General features: G+C 42.2%; 1 protein-coding gene across 1 annotated transcript in view; it reads right to left on the bottom strand.

Moving 5' to 3' along the window:
* LNX1 (ligand of numb-protein X 1) overlaps positions 1-23,861 on the bottom strand; it is a 195,404-nt gene extending 171,543 nt beyond the window's left edge. The window contains exon 1 of the mRNA XM_025386367.1: positions 23,552-23,861. The gene's annotated coding sequence lies outside the window, so the exon portion shown is untranslated. The remainder of the gene's footprint in view (positions 1-23,551) is intronic.
* Positions 23,862-25,186: the final 1,325 nt, after the last annotated feature.

The raw sequence follows: 25,186 nt of genomic DNA, 5'->3' as shown, positions 1-25,186 counted from the left end.
TGTCCCTACAAAGGACACAAACTCATCCTTTTTTATGGCTGCATAGTATTCCATGGTGTATATGTGCCACATTTTCTTAATCCAGTCTGTCACTGATGGACATTTGGGTTGATTCCAAGTCTTTGCTATTGTGAATAGTGCTGCAATAAACATACGTGTGCATGTGTCTTTATAGCAGCATAATTTATAATCCTTTGGGTATATACCCAGTAATGGGATGGCTGGGTCATATGGTACATCTAGTTCTAGATCCTTGAGGAATCGCCATACTGTTTTCCATAATGGTTGAACTAGTTTACAATCCCACCAACAGTGTAAAAGTGTTCCTATTTCTCCACATCCTCTCCAGCACCTGTTGTTTCCTGACTTTTGAATGATCGCCATTCTAACTGGTGTGAGATGGTATCTCATTGTGGTTTTGATTTGCATTTCTCTGATGGCCAGTGATGATGAGCATTTTTTCATGTGTTTGTTGGCTGTATGAATGTCTTCTTTTGAGAAATGTCTATTCATATCCTTTGCCCACTTTTTGATGGGGTTGTTTGTTTTTTTCTTGTAAATTTGTTGGAGTTCTTTGTAGGTTCTGGATATTAGCCCTTTGTCAGATGAGTAGATTGCAAAAATGTTCTCCCATTCTGTAGGTTGCCTGTTCACTCTGATGGTAGTTTCTTTTGCTGTGCAGAAGCTCTTTAGTTTAATGAGATCCCATTTGTCAATTTTGGCTTTTGCTGCCGTTGCTTTTGGTGTTTTAGACATGAAGTCTTTGCCCATGCCTATGTCCTGAATGGTACTACCTAGGTTTTCCTCTAGGATTTTTATGGTATTAGGTCTAACATTTAAGTCTCTAATCCATCTTGAATTAATTTTCGTATAAGGAGTAAGGAAAGGATCCAGTTTCAGCTTTCTACTTATGGCTAGCCAATTTTCCCAGCACCATTTATTAAATAGGGAATCCTTTCCCCATTTCTTGTTTTTCTCAGGTTTGTCAAAGATCAGATGGCTGTAGATGTGTGGTATTATTTCTGAGGACTCTGTTCTGTTCCATTGGTCTATATCTCTGTTTTGGTACCAGTACCATGCTGTTTTGGTTACTGTAGCCTTGTAGTATAGTTTGAAGTCAGGTAGCGTGATGCCTCCAGCTTTGTTCTTTTGACTTAGGATTGTCTTGGAGATGCGGGCTCTATTTTGGTTCCATATGAACTTTAAAGCAGTTTTTTCCAATTCTGTGAAGAAACTCATTGGTAGCTTGATGGGGATGGCATTGAATCTATAAATAACCTTGGGCAGTATGGCCATTTTTACAATCTTGATTCTTCCTATCCATGAGCATGGTATGTTCTTCCATTTGCTTGTGTCCTCTTTGATTTCACTGAGCAGTGGTTTGTAGTTCTCCTTGAAGAGGTCCTTTACATCCCTTGTAAGTTGGATTCCTAGGTATTTTATTCTTTTTGAAGCAATTGTGAATGGAAGTTCATTCATGATTTGGCTCTCTGTTTGTCTATTACTGGTGTATAAGAATGCTTGTGATTTTTGCACATTGATTTTGTATCCTGAGACTTTGCTGAAGTTGCTTATCAGCTTAAGGAGATTTTGGGCTGAGACCATGGGGCTTTCTAAATATACAATCATGTCATCTGCAAACAGGGACAATTTGACTTCTTTCCTAACTGAATACCCTTGATTTCGTTCTCTTGCCTGATTGCCCTAGCCGGAACTTCCAACACTATGTTGAATAGGAGTGGTGAGAGAGGGCATCCCTGTCTTGTGCCAGTTTTCAAAGGGAATTTTTCCAGTTTTTGCCCATTCAGTATGATATTGGCTGTGGGTTTGTCATAAATAGCTCTTATTATTTTGAGGTACGTTCCATCAATACCGAATTTATTGAGCGTTTTTAGCATGAAGGGCTGTTGAATTTTGTCAAAAGCCTTTTCTGCATCTATTGAGATAATCATGTGGTTCTTGTCTTTGGTTCTGTTTATATGCTGGATTATGTTTATTGATTTGCGAATGTTGAACCAGCCTTGCATCCCAGGGATGAAGCCCACTTGATCATGGTGGATAAGCTTTTTGATGTGTTGCTGAATCCGGTTTGCCAGTATTTTATTGAGGATTTTTGCATCGATGTTCATCAGGGATATTGGTCTAAAATTCTCTTTTTTTGTTGTATCTCTGCCAGGCTTTGGTATCAGGATGATGTTGGCCTCATAAAATGAGTTAGGGAGGATTCCCTCTTTTTCTATTGATTGGAATAGTTTCAGAAGGAATGGTACCAACTCCTCCTTGTACCTCTGGTAGAATTCAGCTGTGAATCCATCTGGTCCTGGACTTTTTTTGGTTGGTAGGCTATTAATTATTGCCTCAATTTCAGAGCCTACTATTGGTCTATTCAGGGATTCAACTTCTTCCTGGTTTAGTCTTGGAAGAGTGTAAGTGTCCAGGAAATTATCCATTTCTTCTAGATTTTCCAGTTTATTTGCGTAGAGGTGTTTATAGTATTCTCTGATGGTAGTTTGTATTTCTGTGGGGTCGGTGGTGATATCCCCTTTATCATTTTTAATTGCGTCGATTTGATTCTTCTCTCTTTTCTTCTTTATTAGTCTTGCTAGTGGTCTGTCAATTTTGTTGATCTTTTCAAAAAACCAACTCCTGGATTCATTGATTTTTTGGAGGGTTTTTTGTGTCTCTATCTCCTTCAGTTCTGCTCTGATCTTAGTTATTTCTAGCCTTCTGCTAGCTTTCGAATGTGTTTGCTCTTGCTTCTCTAGTTCTTTTAATTGCGATGTTAGAGTGTCAATTTTAGATCTTTCCTGCTTTCTCTTGTGGGCATTTAGTGCTATAAATTTCCCTCTACACACTGCTTTAAATGTGTCCCAGAGATTCTGGTATGTTGTATCTTTGTTCTCATTGGTTTCAAAGAACATCTTTATTTCTGCCTTCATTTCGTTATGTACCCAGTAGTCATTCAGGAGCAGGTTGTTCAGTTTCCATGTGGTTGAATGGTTTTGATTGAGTTTCTTAGTCCTGAGTTCTAGTTTGATTGCACTGTGGTCTGAGAGACAGTTTGTTATAATTTCTGTTCTTTTACATTTGCTGAGGAGTGCTTTACTTCCAATTATGTGGTCAATTTTGAAATAAGTGCAATGTGGTGCTGAGAAGAATGTATATTCTGTTGATTTGGGGTGGAGAGTTCTATAGATGTCTATTAGGTCTGCTTGCTGCAGAGATGAGTTCAATTCCTGGATATCCTTGTTAACTTTCTGTCTCGTTGATCTGTCTAATGTTTACAGTGGAGTGTTGAAGTCTCCCATTATTATTGTATGGGAGTCTAAGTCTCTTTGTAAGTCTCTAAGGACTTGCTTTATGAATCTGGGTGCTCCTGTATTGGGTGCATATATATTTAGGATAGTTAGCTCTTCCTGTTGAATTGATCCCTTTACCATTATGTAATGGCCTTCTTTGTCTCTTTTGATCTTTGATGGTTTAAAGTCTGTTTTATCAGAGACTAGTATTGCAACCCCTGCTTTTTTTTGTTCTCCATTTGCTTGGTAAATCTTCCTCCATCCCTTTATTTTGAGCCTATGTATGTCTCTGTGTGTGAGATGTATCTCCTGAATACAGCAGACTGAAGGATCTTGACTCTTTATCCAGTTTGCCAGTCTGTGTCTTTTAATTGGGGCATTTAGTCCATTTACATTTAAGGTTTAGATTGTTATGTGTGAACTTGATCCTGCCATTATGATATTAACTGGTTATTTTGCTCGTTAGTTGATGCAGTTTCTTCCTAGCCTAAATGGTCTTTACAATTTGGCATGTTTTTGCAATGGCTGGTACCGGTTGTTCCTTTCCATGTTTAGTGCTTCCTTCAGGGTCTCTTGTAAGGCAGGCCTAGTGGTGACAAAATCTCTAAGCATTTGCTTATCTGTAAAGGATTTTATTTCTCCTTCACTTATGAAACTTAGTTTGGCTGGATATGAAATTCTGGGTTGAAAATTCTTTTCTTTAAGAATGTTGAATATCGGCCCCCACTCTCTTCTGGCTTGCAGAGTTTCTGCCGAGAGATCTGCTGTTAGTCTGATGGGCTTCCCTTTGTGGGTAACCCGACCTTTCTCTCTGGCTGCCCTTAAGATTTTTTCCTTCATTTCAACTTTGGTGAATCTGGCAATTATGTGTCTTGGAGTTGCTCTTCTCGAGGAGTATCTTTGTGGCGTTCTCTGTATTTCCTGGATTTGAATGTTGGCCTGCCCTACTAGGTTGGGGAAGTTCTCCTGGATGATATCCTGAAGAGTGTTTTCCAACTTGGTTCCGTTTTCCCCCTCACTTTCAGGCACCCCAATCAGACGTAGATTTGGTCTTTTTACATAATCCCATACTTCTTGCAGGCTTTGTTCATTTCTTTTTCTTCTTTTTTCTTTTGGTTTCTCTTCTCACTTCATTTCGTTCATTTGATCCTCAATCGCTGATACTCTTTCTTCCAGTTGATCGAGTCGGTTACTGAAGCTTGTGCATTTGTCACATATTTCTCGTGTCATGGTTTTCATCTCTTTCATTTCGTTTATGACCTTCTCTGCATTAATTACTCTAGCCATCAATTTTTCCACTTTTTTTTCAAGATTTTTAGTTTCTTTGCGCTGGGTATGTAATTCCTCCTTTAGCTCTGAGAAGTTTGATGGACTGAAGCCTTCTTCTCTCATCTCATCAAAGTCATTCTCTGTCAAGCTTTGATCCATTGCTGGCGATGAGCTGCGCTCCTTTGCCGGGGGAAATGTGCTCTTATTTTTTGAATTTCCAGCTTTTCTGCCCTGCTTTTTCCCCATCTTTGTGGTTTTATCGGCCTGTGGTCTTTGATGATGATGGTGACATACTGATGGGGTTTTGGTGTAGGTGTCCTTCCTGTTTGATAGTTTTCCTTCTAACAGTCAGGACCCTCAGCTGTAGGTCTGTTGGAGATTGCTTGAGGTCCACTCCAGACCCTGTTTGCCTGGGTGTCAGCAGCAGAGGCTGCAGAACATAGAATATTGCTGAACAGCGAGTGTACCTGTCTGATTCTTGCTTTGGAGGCTTCCTCTCAGGGGTGTACTCCACCCTGTGAGGTGTGGGGTGTCAGACTGCCCCTAGTGGGGGATGTCTCCCAGTTAGGCTTCTCAAGGGTCAGGGACCCACTTGAGCAGGCAGTCTGTCCCTTCTCAGATCTCAACCTCTGTGTTGGGAGATCCACTGCACCCTTCAAAGCTGTCAGACAGAGTCGTTTGGGTCTGCAGAGGTTTCTGCTGCTTTTGTTGTTTACTGCGCCCTGTCCCCAGAGGTGGTGTCTACAGAGACATGCAGGTTTCCTCGAGCTGCTGTGAGCTCCACCCAGTTCGAGCTTCCCAGCGGCTTTGTTTACCTACTTAAGCCTCAGCAATGGCGGGCCCCCTCCCCCAGCCTCGCTGCTGCCTTGTGGCGAGATCGCAGACTGCTGTGCTAGCAATGAGGGAGGCTCCATGGGTGTGGGACCCTCCCGGCCAGATGTGGGGTATAATCTCCTGGTGTGCCCATTTGCTTAAAGCACAGTATTGGGGTGGGAGTTACCCGATTTTCCAGGTGTTGTGTGTCTCAGTTTCCCTGGCTAGGAAAAGGGATTCCCTTCCCCCTTGCGCTTCCCAGGTGAGGCGATGCCTCGCCCTGCTTCAATTCTCGCTGGTTGGGCTGCAGCAGCTGACCAGCACCGATTGTCCGGCACTCCCTAGTGAGATGACCCCAGTACCTCAGTTGAAAATGCAGAAATCACCAGTCTTCTGTGTCGCTCACGCTGGGAGTTGGAGACTGGAGCTGTTCCTATTCGGCCATCTTGCTCCGCCCCCCTGTTTTTTTTTTTTAATTTATTATTATTATTATTTTTTAAGAGAGACAGGGTCTCACTCTGTCATCCAGGCTGGAGTGCAATCATGTGACCATAGCTCACTGCATGGGCTTAAGTGATCCTCCTGCCTCCGCTTCCCATGTAGCTGGTACTACAGGTGCACACTACCACATACAGCTATTTTTTAGTTTTATTTTTTGTACTGATGAAGTCTCACTATGTTGCCCAGGCTTGTCTCAAATTTCTGGGCTCAAGCAGTCCTCCTGCCTCAGTCTTCCAAAGTGCTGGAATAGCAGGCGTGAGCCATGGTGCCCAGTCCCTCTCTGCCTTTTTGAAAACAAGCAGTTCAGATAAGCCCCCACCCCCACACCTCTTATCTTTCTTGTCACATGGGGTGAGGATGGGCAGAATGGTACCATTAGACTCTAAAGCTGAATAGTGCAGAGGCCAGATGTGGAGAGAGAAGGAAAGCACTGACATTGTTTGAACCAGATCCCCCCTTCCGGACGTGCCTGTTTTGTGAGCCAACAAAATTCCTCTTTCTTTAATTAATTTGAATTAGGGTTGTCTCACATAACTCACTACAAAGTTTAAAAGAATCACATTTTAAAAAATATAAATTTTCATTTAGATTGATGTTCTTATTCCTCAAGTATTTTATACTAATGAATATTTATAATTAGAATAGAATGAGCCTATTTGGTATTAATATATTGCAATTATTTCAATATGATTATGAAGAAAAATAGGGCTAATCTGTTATTAGCCCTGTTTTATGCTTTAATGTAAAAAATGTCTATTGGGAAATAGAGGTATGATTTGATAAATTAAATCAGTTTAATGATTCTATGCAACTCATGAAAAACAAGCCATCTTGTATACAAAATAGGAAGAAATAACCAAGAGATTGAAAAGGACAAAATATTAGCCTATAATCTTGGCTCTCCCAGCTTTTAACCTAGTGCTTTTAATATGAGGGAGACCGTGCCCAGTAATTCAGGTTTATGTTTTCTCGCATCTGTTTTACAAATGCTTACAAATATATGAGAGTACTTCTTGTCCTAACTGCAGCTGGGAAGATATTTCAAGTTGTAAATATTTACTAAGTATGCATAAAATAGCAGTGTAGGCTGATATGGCCAATGATGGGGAACTAGAAGCATTAGGCCCCACTCCTGGCCCCTTTGCTAATTTCTGTGTGACCTTGGGCAGGTCAGTTAAAATCTCTGTGTTGCAGTGCTACATTTACATGAAGGAGATGCGGACCTTTATTGGTTGGCACTCCAAAAATAATAACTACTGAGGACAATGCCTGCTATTCAGAGTGGAAATCAAAGAGGGATCTCATAGAGACCGCACATCTATTACTCTTCTTTCTTTCTTTCTTTCTTTCTTTCTTTCTTTCTTTCTTTCTTTCTTTCTTTCTGGGGAGAAGGAGTGGTGGAGAAAGAGGGATGGATGCATGCTTGCCTGGGTCGAGGGAAACAAAACTTAATTGTTTCAAAAAAATTAGCATGCACTTCCTTCCACACGTCACTGTGGTAAGAAGAACACAATGAGGATAAAGTGGCCAGGGTTGAAAAGCCCTTCAGAGAAGATCACAGGAGAAACGCCGGCAGAGAAATTGTGAGGCGTCTTTGGGACTCTGGTGAGACATTCTTGTCCCTTAGAGTAGAAAAAGGAGGTCTCTGAGGCAGAAGGGCTTGAGTGACCTAAAGCAAATCATTTCACCTTCAAGTATCAGGTCCTTGAACTATAAAATGGAGATGATAATGCCCTTATTGAGGTGTGTCAAAACAGTTATACAAAATGACCAGCACATAGAAGCAGCCTGATAGACCCTGGGTTTCTACCTGCTTCCATTTATTCACTTACTTTGATAGTAATTTGACAATAGGACAGCAAATAAAGCAGCCTCCACATTTTCCTGTCAGGGAGCAAACCCTCAGCTGCCATTTCATCTTGTACACCCAATTAGCTGATTCCATCCTATCTCCGTATTTTGACTCTAGTGAAATTTCTTGGATTCATATTCTCCCTTTACATCAAAAAGCAAACAAATACGAACAAGGATACAGAGTTGTGTTCTGTAGTTTAACAAATCTGTTTGGAGTGAAGGTGTTATAAATTTATTTTGTACAACAGAACCCAGGTTCCCTCCCTCCCCAAGAAAGCAAAAACGGCAACTGAGATGGTGATCTAGATGACACAGATGGAAGAATCTTGGGTTATATTAATAGTTTAGGACTGAACCACTGCCTCAGTTGTTTCACTCTCCTGTTACTGCTAAGAGCATAGAGCATAGACAGAAGCAGTTTGACGAGAGGAAACCCAATTTGCACTGGCCAAAAAAATCTCATAATATAAGAGGATCCCAGTAATCGGACCAAAACACAACCTCATGATTGCAGCATTATGGTCATGAAGAAAGGGCTGCCTTGGCCCCCTAAGAAACTTGTGTTTTACTTTCTTCACAGCTGTAGTTCTCAAACACTTGGGGATCTCTTTCCAATGACACAAGATTTTACGACCCACTAAATGAATCTCTTTGTACCAACCATTGCTTGAAAAAAATCTAATTAGAATCATAGGGGTCCCTGGTGCAGCTCTTATGATATTTCCTAGTAATGTCAAAAGTGAAAGATTCACTGGTTCTAGGAGTAAGAAAATACAGTCATGATAATAATTCCTTAATTCCAAATGCTTTGCACTGCACCTGTCATTTCACATGTTATTTACTTTTTCACAACAACCCTGTGAAGTTGTAGCATTGCTCAATCCCCACAACACTGTAAGGCAGGCTTGTTTCATTACTACAGAATTTCATCACTTCTAAGACGCCAAAGGGTAGAATGTGCACTCTTATTTTATGTGCCCACCCAGAAAGAAAGCAGAATACTGTCAATTAGTCCACAACACACCATCAATTGCATAAAACAAAACTTAGCTGGTTTCTGAGATATTAAAACGTGAAAGAAGGAGCGTCTTAGAATTAATGAAACACGGACTTTCCCTTTTGCAGATGAGGAAATTTCTGCTGTGTTAAAGACTAGGCTGCTGGCCGGGCGCGGTGGCTCAAGCCTGTAATCCTAGCACTTTGGGAGGCCGAGACGGGTGGATCACGAGGTCAGGAGATCGAGACTATCCTGGCTAACACGGTGAAACCCCGTCTCTACTAAAAAATACAAAAAAAAAAAAAAAAAAAAACTAGCCGGGCGATGTGGCGGACGCCTGTAGTCCCAGCTACTCGGGAGGCTGAGGCAGGAGAATGGCGTGAACCCGGGAGGTGGAGCTTGCAGTGAGCTGAGATCCAGCCACTGCACTCCAGCCTGGGCGACAGAGCGAGACTCCGTCTCAAAAAAAAAAAAAAAAAGACTAGGCTGCTGATGGAGATTAGACCATCACTCAGAGTGATCACTTCTAACTTTTAACTTCAACTTCTAACTTCAACCCAATGGACTCCACCCAACCAGACCTAATGATTTTGAAGTTGATCCTGGAAGCAAGAGAGAAGACTCCCACTGTATATTCTTGACACTACCACTTTAGAAGAAATGATTTATCACTGATAGATGGCAGCCACGATGGTGGCATTTTAACATGAAACAACAAACTAGTTTCAGAGGGAAATATGAATGACCACTTGCTTCCTGTCATCATGATATACTGCATTAATACAATATAGGTACAGAGCTTGTCATTGGGTATACTTTGTGTCTAATTAATATGTTTACATATATATAACTCTTGATTATTTTTCTGACTTGGCTTCTCTGCTGGGTTTGCAGTCATGAGACATGAATGGTGGGTAAGTTGACAGCAGAAGAAATACATCTTTTGATACTTTAACAATGCAGAATAGTCAATTCTAGTTAGCAAGACTATACAATAGAGGTATAGTCAATTGGTCAACCCTTATTATTTGCAGATTCCATAGTTGTGAATAGTTTGCCTCCTTGATAAAATTGAATTGTAATCCCCAACCTGATGCTCATGGTGCTTTTGTGGTTATTTGTGGACATGCTCAAAGCAGCGAAACTTTAAGTCATGAGATGCACACGTTCCCAGCTGAGGTCAAACAGTGACGCTCTGGCTTCTTGTGTCAGCTTTCCTACTATCAGCAAGTGTTCCCTTTGCAGACTACTTAGTACCCCATTTTTCCTCATTTTTGTGCTCTTCATTGGTGATTTTGCTGTAAAAATGGCCCCGAAGCATAATGCTGAAGTGCTGCCTAATGTTGCTAAGCTCCAGAAAGCTGTGATGTACCTTACAGAGAAAGTATCTATGTTAGAGAAGCGTCATTCAGGCATGAGTTATAGTGCTATTGGCCATGAGCTCAAAATTGATGTATTAAATAAGGTGCCCCAGTCAGAATGGCTATTATTAAAAAGCCAAAAACAACAGATGTTAGCAAAGTTGCAGAGAAAAGGGAACACTTATACACCATTGGTGGGAAGGCAAATTAGTTCAGCCACTGTGCAAAGCAGTTTGGAGATTTCTCAGAGAACTTGAAACAGAACTACCATTTGACCCAGCAATTCCATTACAGGTATATATCCAAAAGAAAATAAACTGTTCTACCAAAAAGACACATACTTGCATGTTCACTGCAGCACTATTCACAATAACAAAGACATGGAACCAACCTAGGTGCCGATCAATGGTGATTGGATAAAGAAAATATGGTACATATACACCATGAAATACTACACATGCATGAAAAAGAACAAAATCATGTCCTTTGCAGCGACATGCATGCAGCTGGAGGCCATTCTTCTAAGCGAATTATCACAGGAACAGAAAACCAAGTACTGCATGTTCTCACTTGTAAGTGGGAGCTAAACATTGGGTACTCATGGACATAAAGATGGCAACAGTAGACACTGGTACTACTACAGCAGGGAGGATTGAGTAGGGGGTAAGGACTGAAAGACTATTGGGTGCTATGCTCAGTGACTGGATGACAGGATCATTTGTACCCCAAACCTAAAAAAAAATTCTTCCTTATATTTATTTAAAATCTGTTTCCTAATAAATTTTCTTTAATTAAAAAGGTTAATATCCCTGAAAAAATAAGGCATCTTGAAACAGAAACATACATTAAACAAGGTTATTTATTGATTGACTGATGAAAATGGTGCAAACAAAGGCTCACAGGAACGCAACTTCATTCTTAAGTAGAGTGGACTGTTTTGGGGTCCTAAAGTATCAAAAGGACTGTTTCTTCTGTCGCACACTTACTGACTGTTCATATCTCATGACTGCAAACCCAGTGAAGAAGCCAAGTCAGAGGCATAATCAAGAGTTATTTAGGTCGAGTGTGGTGGCTCATGCCTGTAATTCCAGCACTTTGGGAGGCCAAGGCGGGTAGATTGCCTGAGGTCAGGGGTTCAAGAACAGCCTGGGCAACATGGTGTAACCCTCTCTCTACTAAAAGTAAAAAATTAGCCAGGTGTGGTGGCGCATGCCTGTAATCCCAGCTACTTGGGAGGCTGAGGCACAAAAATTGCTTGAACCCAGGAGGCAGAGGTTGCAGTGAGCTGAGATTGCAACACTGCACTGCACTCCAGCCTGGGCAACAGAGTAAGGCTCTGTCTCAAATAAAAATAAAAATAAAAAATTATTTATATACATATACATATACTAAGTAGACACAAAGTATGCCCTATGATCTGGAAGGAAACAGAAAAATAGAATGACGGTGGTGGTGGGAATATGGGTTTTTAACATTCTTTTGTTCACATTTCCAATTTTTGGCATTTCTTTGTAGATTTACCTATTAAAAACAAAACGACTGTCAGGAAGGCGAGGAAGCACTGCCTAACAGAGCATGGCAGTGGTGGAAAAGCAGACCAGGGAGCCCACAAGGAGACAACGATAGAGAAGTCTTTCTTCGGGAGCACATCCTTAGCTGTGGAACAGGCTGAGATGCTTATAGAGGAAGCATGTACCTCTGTATAAGCTCTGCAGCATTCTCAGTGAAAAGTAAACAGAAAAAAAAGGGGGGAGAGAAGGAATGAAGAAAGTGAGTCTATGACCTTAGTGCTTCTCTGCTTAGGATAGAGCACTGACACGCACATGAAAACACATACATTTCATTGCTAAAAATAAAGAATCAAAAGTGCTTTTGTTTAAGCCTTGATGTGATATTAACAATAAAGAGCCATCAGTTGCAGGAGAACAACAATGCATCCATAACCCCCAAAATGTATTAGTTTAGGGGAATTGTTGTCAACGGTAGAAACAACTAAGACTGTGTTGTTACAGAAATACATGCCTAGCTGGTTCGCCACAGAAAACTGCCTCTGGTGACTTATGGAGGATCTGGAGGGCCTTTGAAAGCAGTTTGTTTCCTGTGGCCAGTAACTGATTTTTCACAAAATTGTGCATTGACTAATTCTCACAAGAAGTTTTGAAAATGAAGCTGGGTTTCAGGTTCGACTCACATGAGCTACTTTTATTTGGACAGTCTTTGTTTTTCTCAGTCTCGTCGCCAGTCCTTCCGGGGCCTTCCTCAATCCCTGGCTGGGGCTGAGGACTGGCCGTTGTTTGGGATGAAAAGGTATTGGAAGGCCGGCTGCTAATTGGAGCTTGCACCTGCAGACCCCAGCCTTGGAGGCGACTCGGCACAGGCTACTGCTCTATGTGTGTGTGCTTGTGTGTGTGCGCATTTTATTTCCTCAATGAACACTGGGATGTGGCATGATTTTTTGGCCTGGGTATGCTGGAGGAGATCCAAGCTGCTTGGCCACTTTCTCTGTTCTGGGGAAGGGCGGGGCGGGAGGGGGCACCCTCTTTACTCTCTAAGAAGGAGGGATTTCTAGCCATGCAAATATATCCAGTGTATTCTGATCTAATCTCTTCTGGCCCCAAGAGGGGACTTACCCAGATAAGAGGTGCTCTTCAGAGACAGTGAGAGGGTGCCACAGCAGGGCTTTCACCCACCAATTTCTTATGAGTTTCTCACACTTCACTCTAGAACATTATCCAGGCAGTGCTGAAGAGGAATGGCTACAATCTCTGTGCTCAGCCAAAGACGAGAAAAATGGACAAACTACCCAAGTGGACCTAGCCACCACGCCTCTGTTTCCCCCACCCCACAATACCCAGGGGTTCATCCTAATGCACATATTTAATTTTGTGCATCTGATCAGTTTTGGCATACATATATGCCCATGAAATCATCACTATAATCAAGGAACAAATTAATCTTCTCTCTCTTTGTGATTTCTCCCTCTCACTCCCCATTCACCAGGTCCCCAGGCAAATATTGATCTGCTTTCTATAACTAGACTGCTTGCACATTCCAGAATTCCATATAAATGGAATCAAACAGTGTGTATTCTTTTGGTGTGTGGCTTACTTCACTCAGTATGATAATTTTGGGATTTATTCATATTGTATGTATCAATAGTTCATTCCTTTTTTTCTGCTTAGTATTGCATTGTGTGGACATAGCACAGACTGTTTATTCATTCAGCTGTTGATGGGCATTGGGTTGTTTCCAGTTTGAGGCTATTACCAAGAAACCTGCCATGAAACCTGCCATGAAACCAAGACAGGAGGATTGCTTGAGGCCAGGAGTTAGAGACCAGTTTGGGCAACGTAGTAGAGACCTCGTCTCTACAAAAAAATAAAAACGTCAGCCAGGTTTGGTGGTACACGCCTGTGATCCCAGTTCCTTGGGAGGCTAAGATGGGAGGATTGCTTGAGCTCAGAAGGTTGAGGCTGCAGTGAGCCATGATCACATTACTGCACTCCAGCCTGGCCAATGTAGAGCAAAATCCTATCTCAAAACAAAAACAAAAACAAAAACGTCAAAGCAGGCCCAGGCCACTTCCAGTTTTTGAAGCCCTTGGGATATTAAAAATGAAAGAAGGAATCCCAAAATAGACCTATAAAATATGCTATATTTAAAACGTATATATGCTTTTGAACATATTAAGAATTCAACATATAGATAACATTGGAAACCGTATCAAGATTTTGAACTTGAAGCTCCATGTGGGACCTAGGACAAAGGGTCTCCTGGCCATTGACCACTTTGTGATGGGTTATGAGGGACCAGCACCAGCTAGGGGTCCTTCCCACATACTCTGTACACTCTAAAGTCATATCTGGCATGGTTATTCTTTATATGCTTGGGGTCAAATGAATGCTACAGAGATAGCTCTGGAAAGAAAGAGCATTTTCTAGGTGTACACAGATTTTCTGCCAGAACTAGGAAGGGCAGTCACAACCATTGGCCTTTTGGAGAGATCTCTTGCTCTACTCACCAACACCAGCAAGCCTGTGGGGCCTGAGGTTTCCTTTGGATTGACCATAGTCTTGGACGTCTCTGCTTACTTTGAGGTCAGAATGGTACCATGACCATGAGACAGGTTGCTCCACTTGAAGAATCCCCAGATCCCTCCCAGCCATGGCACAGAAGCTCCCACCCTCTGAGGACGGTTACCATCGCCTTGGTGGAACTTTAGTCTCCCTTTGCCTTTGGGTGTGTCTAGTGTAATGGTTCTCTGTGTGGGGTGATTTTGCCCTCCGGAGGCCACTTAACATTGACTGGAAACATTTTTGATTGTTACAACTCGGGGAGTGTTATGGGCATCTAATAGGTCAAACCTAGGGGTGTTGCTGAACGTTCTATAATGCACAAGGCAGCTGCCCACAACAAAGAATTATTCAGTCCCACATGCCAGTATTGTTGAGTCAAGAAACCTTGGTCTTTTTTTTTTTTTTCTTTTTCTCTTTTCACTGCAGCCTCAAATTCCAGGCTCAAGCGATCTTCCCATCTCAGCCTCCTGGGCAGCTGGGACCACAGACACATGCCACCATGCCAGCTAATTTTTAAGTTTTTTTGTAGAGACAGGGTCTCCCTCTGTTGTTCAGGCTGATCTCAAACTCCTGGGCTCAAGCGATCCTCCTACCTCAGCCTTCCAAAGCGCTGGGATTACAGGGGTGAGCCACCACCCCTGGTTAAGAAACCTTGGTCTTTATGATCTAATCAGGTGTCAAGCAGAGTGGACAGAAGGTGGCTGATGTAGAGTCTGAGAAAGGGGTTCTCTGTTCATTAATCCAAGAAGGCCGTGATATAGACATAGAGATAGGGTAACAAAATTCAGGGGACTGAAGAACTGGCTGCCCAAGACCTCTTGCCCTCTCTCTTCCCTTTCTCCTCATTTTCCTTCTCCCTTCTGTTAAGAGCTTTGGAGTGTAACAGACCTGGTTTCAAACCCAGGTCCTGCTGCCTGGTAACCTTGGGCAACTTGCTAAAGCTTTTTGAACCTCAGTTTCTTCACCTGAAACACGGAAATAACAATAGTACTTTTCAGAATTATGAAAATTAAACAAGAGAAGTCAAACCATGTAAAAAGTTCGTTGGGGCCTAGCACACGGGAAGAATTCAGTAAGTGACAGTGATTATTATTATTCCATGAATGGAGCACGTCCTGACACAAAGCACCTTGCCAGCTGCGTTCTCTCACCACTCAGCAACAGTTGGTGTCAAATTTTTATTAGTCTACAAAATCATTTACTCTAAAAGTCTTTTTAACGGTAACCCCTGCTCCTCAAAAGCAAAACCCAGTGGATAGATTGCACTTACTATGTTTTGTACTTTAGTCTAGTGATAAAAAAAGTAAGTGAAGGCCAGGCACGGTGGCTCACATCTATAATCCATCCCAGCACTTTGGGATGGGGAGGCGGGTGAATCACTTGAGGCCAGGAGTTTGAGACCAGCCTGGCCAGCATGACGAAACTCTGTCTCCACTAAAAACACAAAAATTAGATGGGTGTGGTGGCATACTCCTGTAGCCCTAGCTACTTGGGAGGCTGAGGCATGAGAATTGCTTGAACCTGGGAGGCAGAGGGTTGCAGTGAGCCAAGATCATGCCACTGCACTCCAGCCTGGGCAACAGAGTGAGAGTCTATCTCAAAAAATAAAAAATAAAACAAAATAAAATAAAAACACCCCAAAACAAGAAATAAATGGAAGGTGACTTAAGCTAGACTGATGTATTCTATACTGAAGTATTTATGTACCTGTGTTGACATATGCCTATATGTTAGTTTACGGTCCATGATGAGAAATTTACACAATGAAGTTTATCAGAAAACACACCACTGGCTGGGATTCTCATAGCAAATACCTGGGAACTCATGGGCTGCCCTATTCCAGGAGGGAACAGGATTCCATGTCAAGTGATTTGGATAGTGTCCCAGGTTGGGTAGGTTACCCTGGCACCAGCAGGGCCTCCTTGCCAGATGGCCAGGCAGAGACTGGGAGGTTCCTGCTAGAGGGAGCTCAGAGTATTTATGGAAGGTCATTGTTACCAACTCAGAGAACCAGTTCTGTGAGGTTGGCTCAAAGGGCATGTTTAACCAGAGTAACAGAGAAGTGTGGCAACGGGGAGGAGGAAGTCTGGGTAAGGATTACAAGTAGCACAGTCAAAGTGTGCTTCTCAGTTTTCAACAGAGTGAGGGAGAAGTAGTGCGGTGGCCCCAGCCCTGAGACCTAACTCCTTGATTCTTGCCAACAGCAGGAGAGTGAGCCCAGGCATCTCCAGAAAGCCAAAAGATGATCCAGGTGATAAGGGCACAGCCAGGCAGTATCCACGCCAAAAAAGAACAGAAAGTTTGGCTTAACTCTATTTTTGCCCATGTTTTTCTCCTGGGGCAGGAGTGTACCTAAAAACACTCTGGGATACACGGTGGCACTTACACAAATTAAGAATCCAGGGGAAGGGCTCCTTTGGCAAGGGAACTCTCAGGAGGATTAGGAGACTGGAGCCATGACAGAGCTCCCCAGGAACATTCTAGAAGACAGGCTAGATTTCCTGACCTTTGGTCACCAGCCTGGAATTCGGCAGAGCCCTCTGGTGCAGAGGGTGAATGAAGATATTTGGTCACTGCCTTCCCTCCGGTGGGCTGTTCTCAGCATTAAGGTGTCAATGTGCACTACCATTAGGGTTACCCAGTGAAGGCTATTCCAGAAAAGGGAAGGAAGATTTGCCTACTCAAGCCCAAAGAGCAAGGGCTACTGAAATTGCCTTCCGAGTAATAGGAGTGGCAGACATTGAGGAATGTTGCAAAGAACTGTTAATTATAATCTTTACTTTCTCTCTAACCAGCTCAGAAAAGAGCATTATGGGAGGAATATAGTTTGAATGAGAGGCATTCTGTTCATTCTCCTAAATACTCTGTGGATTGAGATCAGCAGGAACAAGAAGGGGTCTACATGGCATTATCTTGGCCTCTCACATGACCGCCTTTCCTGAGTTTAGTTTAGGTGAAGTATGTCACTAGAAAAAAATATCAGGCATGTTTGCATCTGTAGGACTTGTGTCTCAATAAAGATGTTTTGAATGAATACCTGAAACCATGTGAAATACCAGACTCCTGGGCATGCATTGGTGAGGATATTGATTACTATTTCATACTGATTACTATTTCACTCAGAGTTCCCTTATAAAGCTGATATACTCAATTTCTACTCCAAGTCAGATGAGGAAAGCTTGGTACTTATAAAGGAATTGCTTTATTTATTCCTTTCTGAAAAATGAGAATGATGTAATTGGGGATATTTCCCTTTTGCTTTGGTTGCCAGGAAGCTCAGTTGAATCTGATGTCCAACTATACCAATCATGAAGGCTCTTACGACATACATACCTGGTTTCTATTTCCATTGGTCTTATCATCCTATTCTCATATTTCCCTTGTTCTTGATTTAAATTCTTGTTTATATTTCCCATGATTTTATGGCAGAGCTCCAACCCTGAGGTGCCTCCAATGTCAGTAAATGCCTGGAGTGGAGTAATAGCGCATGGTGCGGACTGTGGCAAATGGAGAGAGCTCTTCCTTGGCCACTCTGATAAACTAACATGGCTCCCCTACCCCACTCTGTCTCTATCCTCTAACCCTGCTTTATTCATATCCTCTAACCCTGCTGTATTCATAGCACTTACAATTTCCTGTAATTATCTTACTTACCTGTCTACTTGGTTATTATCAGTCTCACTTCTGCTCTATACCCAGAATCCAGAACAGTGCCTGGCAAGAACTGTCACCCAATCTATATTTGTTTGCTGAGGGAATGAACAAATATAGGACCAACATGGCCAGAGTTTCCTATGTTTTAAAAAACTTGAAATTTGAATTTTTACATGAAATCTCCTGATTGTTAGATGTTTAGTAGCTAATATAAAAAATTAAAAACACTATGCTGGCCAGAAATGAGCCATGCTAATGTGGGGCCATTGTTCTACTTTCTATTCTCCAGTGGGAGCAACCAGAGTTTCTTTGTAGAATAAAGTGGTATATAAATAAATGAAAACACACATCTGTTTCACGTTTTACAAAGCATTGCCACCCACTGTTAATTTTTCACTATTATTTCATTATTGTTCCAATTTAACATGAGTAAATAAACCACTCCCACCCCTTTGCCCTGGAGTTGAAATGAACCTGCCCATTTAGAAGTGGAGGAAGCTGTAAAAGGCAGGAAGTGTCCCGGCAGCCAGAGCTGGCCACCTGGTCAGGCGTTCAGGAAAGAGGAAGGAAAGGTTCTTCGTGCTCCATTTTTTCTCTTATTCCTGTCCCAGCACCAGAGGTTAGGCTGATGCTTCATCTGACAGAGGCTGTGACCTCGAATTCACATGCAGCCTCACGCTGGGTCTGTTTCTATAAATTTTGTGTGCAGAACTAGACTATCAGTGTGCGTGTTTCTTACAATCCTTTCACATACAACCTTTGGCTCACCCGCCCCCTGTCAAGAACTGCAATCCTAAATGTTTTAGTAATGTGCACACACAAACACACACACAATGAATAATTAAGCATAATGCAGAGTGTCTCTTTTATTTCTGCATAGTTAGTGTAATATTAATCTTATTTGTTTTAGGAAGCAATCTCTCTCTCTCTTTTTCTCCCTTTCTCTATAATTGGTAGACTTGTCAGTTCTTTGTGATTTAACAATGTCTCAGCCAATGATAGAGAATATAACCAAGTTCTAACCAAGAGATATTTTTCTGTATATATTTATTTTCTCAGAGAAGAAGTCTGCTGTTTTCCCAAGAATCATTGGTACACCTTGTTAAGAAAAAAAAAAGCCAGGATTCATTGGCATTTTTTACTTATGGTAAAATACACTAACATGAAACTTGCCATCTTAACAATTTTTAAGAGTACAGTTCAGTAGTGTTAAGTACATTCACAATGTTGCATAACCGTCACCACCATCCATCTCTAGATCTTGCAAAACTGAAACTCTTCACCCATTAAACAGTAACTCTCCATTCTCCCTTTTCCTCACCCCCCGGCTACTGCCATTCAACTTTCTGTCTCTACGAATTTGACTACTGTAAGTACCTCATATAAGTGGAATTGTACAGTATTTGTCCTTCTGAAACTGGCTTTATTTCATTCAGTATAACATCCTCAAGTTTCAACCATGATGTGGCATGTGCCAGAGTTTCCTTCCTTTTTAAGGCTGAATTTATCCCATTGTTTGTGTATACTACATTTTGTTATCCACTCACTGGACACTTGGGTTGCATATACCTTTGGGCTATTGTGAATAACGCTGCCATAAATATGGGAGTACAAATATCTGTTTGAGTCCCTACTTTCAATTCTTTTGGCTATATACCCAGAAATTGAATTGCTGGGCCATTGACAATTCTATTTTTCATTTTTTGGTGAACCACCATACCATGTTACACAATAGCTGTACCAGTCTACATTTCCATCAACAGTGCGCAGGCGTTCCAGTTTCTCCATGGCCTTCACAACATTGGTTATTTTGCAATTTTTTTTTTAACTTGATAGTAGCCATGCTAATGGGTGGGAGGTGGTATCTCATTGTGATTTTTGATTTGCTTTTTCCTAACCATTAGTGATGAGGATCTTTTCCTGTGCTTATTAGCCATTTATATATCTTCTTTGGAGAAATGTCTATGCAAGTCATTTGCCCATTTTTGAATTGGGTTGTTTTGTGTTGTTGTTGAACTGTAGGGGCTCCTTACATATTCTGGATATTAACCCCTTCTCAGATAGATGATTTGCAAATGTTTTCTCTCATTCTGTGGCCTGTCTTTTCACTCTGTTGTTTGTGTCCCTTGGTGCCCAGACATTTTTTATTTTGATGTATCATTGGTATTTTTGTGCTTCCATTTTTGTCTCCTCTGGCTCTAAGGGAGGTGGACTGTGGGGGAAGGAGAACTGCCTCACAGCTCCAACAACAGGGGCTGAAAGGCCACTGGAGAAAGGTCACTAAGTCCTATGGCAAATAGACTTCCAGAACAGTTTCAAAAACTCCCTCACTCCTGCCCTTCTATCCCCTTGAACACATTCAGGGTGCAGAATTGCTTTAGTGATAATTGAATTTCAAGATGGTTTCCCTCCAGCTTTGGGGTTGTCAGGACAATCATGACAATTACTACTGGCCTGAAACCCACTGAGTGTGTACAATGGCCACTCCTAACAGATCATGGTGAATGAAAAACCAATAGAAGAGAGGAGGTCTCCTTAGCATACAGGGCAATGCTGGGACCTTTGGAGGCTGAAACGATAAAAAAATTATGGTGCCTCTAACCCAAAATATGTCAAAAGATAAGCAACAGTAAGGCATAAAATGAATCCAAAAGGTTCTAATTTTTCTCAGGATAACTTCAGAGTTTCTTTTACAATGCCAAAATCTATTCTTTTAAATTTCTGTCTTTTAATTAATTCATTGTATTTTGGGGTGCTTCTGGTTCGCCAGTGCCCTAACGCCTTTTTGATCTACCTGCTGGAAAATAACAGTTTTGTTATTATTGTTTTCCATATGCTATGCATTTTTGTGTACACTATGTAAAAGAATAATTTAATCATGTCAATCCCACGAGGTGACTACTATTACAGTCTCTAGCTTTACAGTGAAGGAAACCGAGGCAGAGTATTACCTTGCCGAAGATTCAACAGCTATAGATCAACAAATCCTGGGTCACAGAACCAGGATTTAAACTCTGGAAGTCTGGCTCCAGAGCTCTTGTCCTAAAGTCTAAAATCCAGCACCACTGGCTCACTTCCACAGCCTGCACCTGCCTGGACAGCTCCTCCTCTTGCCTCTGGCCCTGCACCAGCCACCCTGAGGTAGCTCCTGAAATTCTCTATCCGTTACACTCTTTCATCCTTCCTGCACATCATTCCCTTTACCCCCCTTCTAGTCAGTCTTTACCTTGTTAATCTCTGCCCATTTAGGATTCCCCTTGGGTATCTCCTCTGTGCCCACCCAGTCTGAGCTAGGTGCCCTCTGATGGCAGGCTGTGTAGGCTCTCATTGCACTTGGCCACATGGAATGGAAATTTATGGCTTGTCTGCTTCCCACAGTGGACTGGGAGTGCCTTGAGGGTGGTGACTAAGGTTTTAAATCTCTATGTCCCACCGTAACCAAGCACCAGTTACCTTGTAAGTGCTTCATATCTGTTGTTAAGTAAATGAATAATGGAGAACCTAGACAAGGACTTGACAGAGAAGCAAAAGGAGCAGTGACTGCCCAAATAGTACTTTTCACCCCTGGAAATGTTGTTACTACCCCGAGCATACAGTGAGCAGCCCACATCCATACAGATCAGCAGACCAAGTGGAATAGAATGAATGGAATGAGCCTGGCTTCTTCAGGCCTGATGCTGAGGACATGTGCCCTACCTGTATGGAGGAGATAGCTCTATCCCCCTCCAAAGACAGTGACAACACAGGTACATACACAAATGTATAGCGTGTGTCACAGTCCTTAAAGACATTACATAGGGCTGAGCAAAGTAGGCACCTGTGCGGGTGTGGAGGACATATGGTAGCTCCAGAATTCTAGGAGCCAGCTCAGGGCGGTCCAGAACAAAGTGTCAGGGCCTAAGCAGGGTGCAGAGGGCATCTGCATGGGGCAGGGGACAGTGTCATGATGGCAGTTGATGACATTTGGGGGACTGAGTGAATAAGCATATAATATATTAAGGATAATGGGAGCCAGCTTCTGATGAATGTTAGAGAAGGGAGTTACAAATGTAGAAAGGGAGTGTTGGATTGGAATTGGAAGTATGAATTGGCAGTATGAATTTATGGTTTTCAATACATATAGATTAATATAGAAATAAATAGATACGTAAATAGAGGAGGAAACTGGGATTCAAAATTAGATCTGTCTAGCTCTTTTCACTGTTCTATACTACCGCCCTACACATAGGGCCTCTGCTGTGAAACCTCTGCCCCCTTCCCTGTCCCCTCAGAACCCCAACCCTAACTCACACAGACTTAAAAGATTCTACCCTCGTGGTTCCAGAGCATGCATCACACCTCATGTCATTAGCTGCACACAACTAACTCATGACGTTTTGATTACACTGAGGGTAGGCCTCCTCTTATCTGTATTCCCTGCATCTCCCTTGGAGCCAGGCACATGGTCATCACAATAGTTAGTATTAATATTTATTGTGCAGTTGTTATGCATCAGGAAAGACTTCCCATACATAATCATTTACAGCTGAAGACAACCCTATGAGGGATGTATTACCATCATTCTCATTTTACATATTGGCAAGGTGAGGTTAGCGGTGTTAACTGAGGTACTCCAAGATGCAGAGCTAGTGGGAAGTAGAACCAAGAGTCAAGGCCAGACAGTCTAATTCCTCAGGCTGTGCTCCTTGCCCCTCAGCTCTGCCACCATGGACTTGGTGTAAGTAAATGTTCACTCAACAAATTCCTCCCGGGGGATTTGTGTATCTGAATGCTCTCCCTCAATCCAAGTCCACTCTTTATGCTGAGCTTATTTGAAGCTCACCTCTTTAGGGGAGCCCCCTACCCCGCCATCCTACTCTGCACTGCCTCAGCATTCCTTGGGCACAGGACTTGCACCACGCCCTGACATATGACCCAGTCAGTGTTGGAGCAGGGAACATAGTTTATCGACATTTGTTGAACTGAATTCAATGCCCAGGAATGGAAGTAAACAGGAACACATGACAAGGTGGTGTATTGTACAGGATACTGTGGCTATCTATTTCTGGATTTTCCTGAGAGTTCCAATTTCTAAAATTCCATCCTCTCATCAGACCATTTGTCAGAATACATGGCCAAGAATGTAGTCTGGAATTTTCTTTAAAGAGTAGGGTCACCATTCTACTGAAAAGAGATAGGAATGAAGACAGGATGTGCTGCTGGTCACCCACAACTCTACACACCCATGAGCAGATCACAGCTTCTCTCAACCTCTTTATCCATGGGTAAAACTACAATGCAACACCTACTCCTACTGTGGAATGAAACAAAGTCTGTGTGTGAATGTGTTTTAAATACTGATAAAGAATATTGTCGCATAAACCCAGTTACTGTTAGTGGGATTACTTATATTTTTACTGATCTGTCTGGCAAGTCGTTTTCATTTGTCAAAGTAAATAAGCTTTGAATGAAGGCCACTGCAGAAAAAAATAGGGTATAAAGAGAGGAAATGCCAAGGCGTTTCTAGTGTTTTCAAAAAGACACACCTAGATATTTACATCTTTTAGACTCTCCTCAGTTTGGGGTGGGTGTGTGTGTGTGTGTGTGTGTGTGTGAGAGAGAGAGAGAGAGAGAGAGAGGGAGAGAGAGAGAGAGGGATGGGGTGAGAACTGGGGGCTGAGTGGGCAGAGGTGACTTTTTAAAAAATGGTATGAGATTCTACCTTGTAGAGGAACTAGGCCATCTTACCTTTGCTGTATTGTGGATCAGTTCCCAGCTGTGTGAAGTCTCAGGTGATAGTCCGTTTGAGAGATGAGTTTTGCTGGCTTAGCAGTAGCTCAGGAAATTTTTCTTTCTCTTTCCAGTATTCTGTGTCCCAGCTATGCATGAAAACTGCTCCACCTTTGTATATGCAGGGGTTAACCAGGGCATCCCCTGTCCCTTCTGCAAGGCTTTGGGTAGAGCAGATTCATAAAACTGAGAGCAGCTATGGAGAGCTTAGCGGGAGAGTGGTCCCCTGCAGAGCAGCATGCATTAGCATCAGTGACAAATCTATTCTGGTTTGGATGGGGCTGAGACGCCCCTGAACTTCCTTCTGCTTTTGCCAAAAGCCAAGATCCTTTTGTTCACCTTTAGGGTTGCCAAGTCAGGCCTACCTCGCCCCTAGATGTTGTTTCCTGTGGGCAATGGGAAAATGATCTTGGAGCCAGAGAAGGGAAATCAACAAGGAAATAAACACAGGGTCACCACACCTTCAGGCCATCATTAGGTCTGGAACATTATCATGCTAAATAGGCAGGGGCTGCTGACTGGACAGGCCCTAGAATCCTGGGCATCTTTTATTTTTGAATATGAAAAGGGACATGCACCAAAATCTATATCAGGCAAATAAGTAGTTCTGACTTGTTCCAATACCTTGCCAAAACTTTCAAAGATTTTCTCTCGGCAGTATTGCTCATAACTGAACACTGGCTAATGTTTGTGGACAAAGGAAAAGACTGAGCAAGTTTGTGGCTGATACTACTTAAGACTCTTAACTCTAAAGATACAGAATGATTGTTTAAATAAGGATTTCTTCTGCTCATTCTTCAGCATTACCATCGTCATCATTGTCAGCGGCTGCAGCATCTTTGCTAACATTTATTAAGTGCTTACTGCCTACCAGGTTCTGTAGTAATTACCTGACCTGCATTATTTAATTTAATTCTCAACAGAATCTATAATTATCACTCCCATTATATAGATAAAGAAACTGAGGATTAGAGAGATTAAGTCGTTCCTGCAAAGTGACCCAGCTAGTTAAAAATGTAAACGTTGCGCTTCTGGACGTGTGCTTTTCTGAGTTTTGCTTTTCCCACTGGTTTGCTTAAGCACTTCTGTGGGATGACAGCTCCAGTGATGGCCATAGATTTTGCTTAAATAAGCGATAAGCTCTGGGAATTCGATTCTAAGTAGAAATGTGAATAATTAGTGAATTAAGTAGTCTCTTTCCAGAGATGTGAATCGGGAGCTCGGTGTTATCTTATGTATGTGCAACATGCAAGAAAGACACATGGAGTGCAGGTACTTGTGGCTCCCTAATTACAGGTGGTGCCGCTGGCTGCGGTGCCTTCAGTTCTCCACTGTGACTCTGATTTACAAACAAGGAAGTACACTGCAAATTCCTTGGCCTCTGTGTGCATTTTGGTCATGGCCTGATTGCCACTTTGTCCCTTTGACTTTCGGAGCCAGCTGCTACAAGTTTCTTTTAATCAATAATCCACGGAGTGAATGAGGCAAAATTGCCAACCTGGAAAATTCTGCCTGGTGAGATGAAGTCAGCACATGTATTTTCAGTCCTAAGGTCACACTTTTGACTCTTTTTGGTTCTACCCCTAATCTTTA

Source organism: Theropithecus gelada, chromosome 5 (genome assembly GCF_003255815.1).
Source record: "Theropithecus gelada isolate Dixy chromosome 5, Tgel_1.0, whole genome shotgun sequence".
Taxonomy (NCBI): domain Eukaryota; kingdom Metazoa; phylum Chordata; class Mammalia; order Primates; family Cercopithecidae; genus Theropithecus; species Theropithecus gelada.
This window is presented reverse-complemented; position numbering and strand designations above follow the sequence as displayed.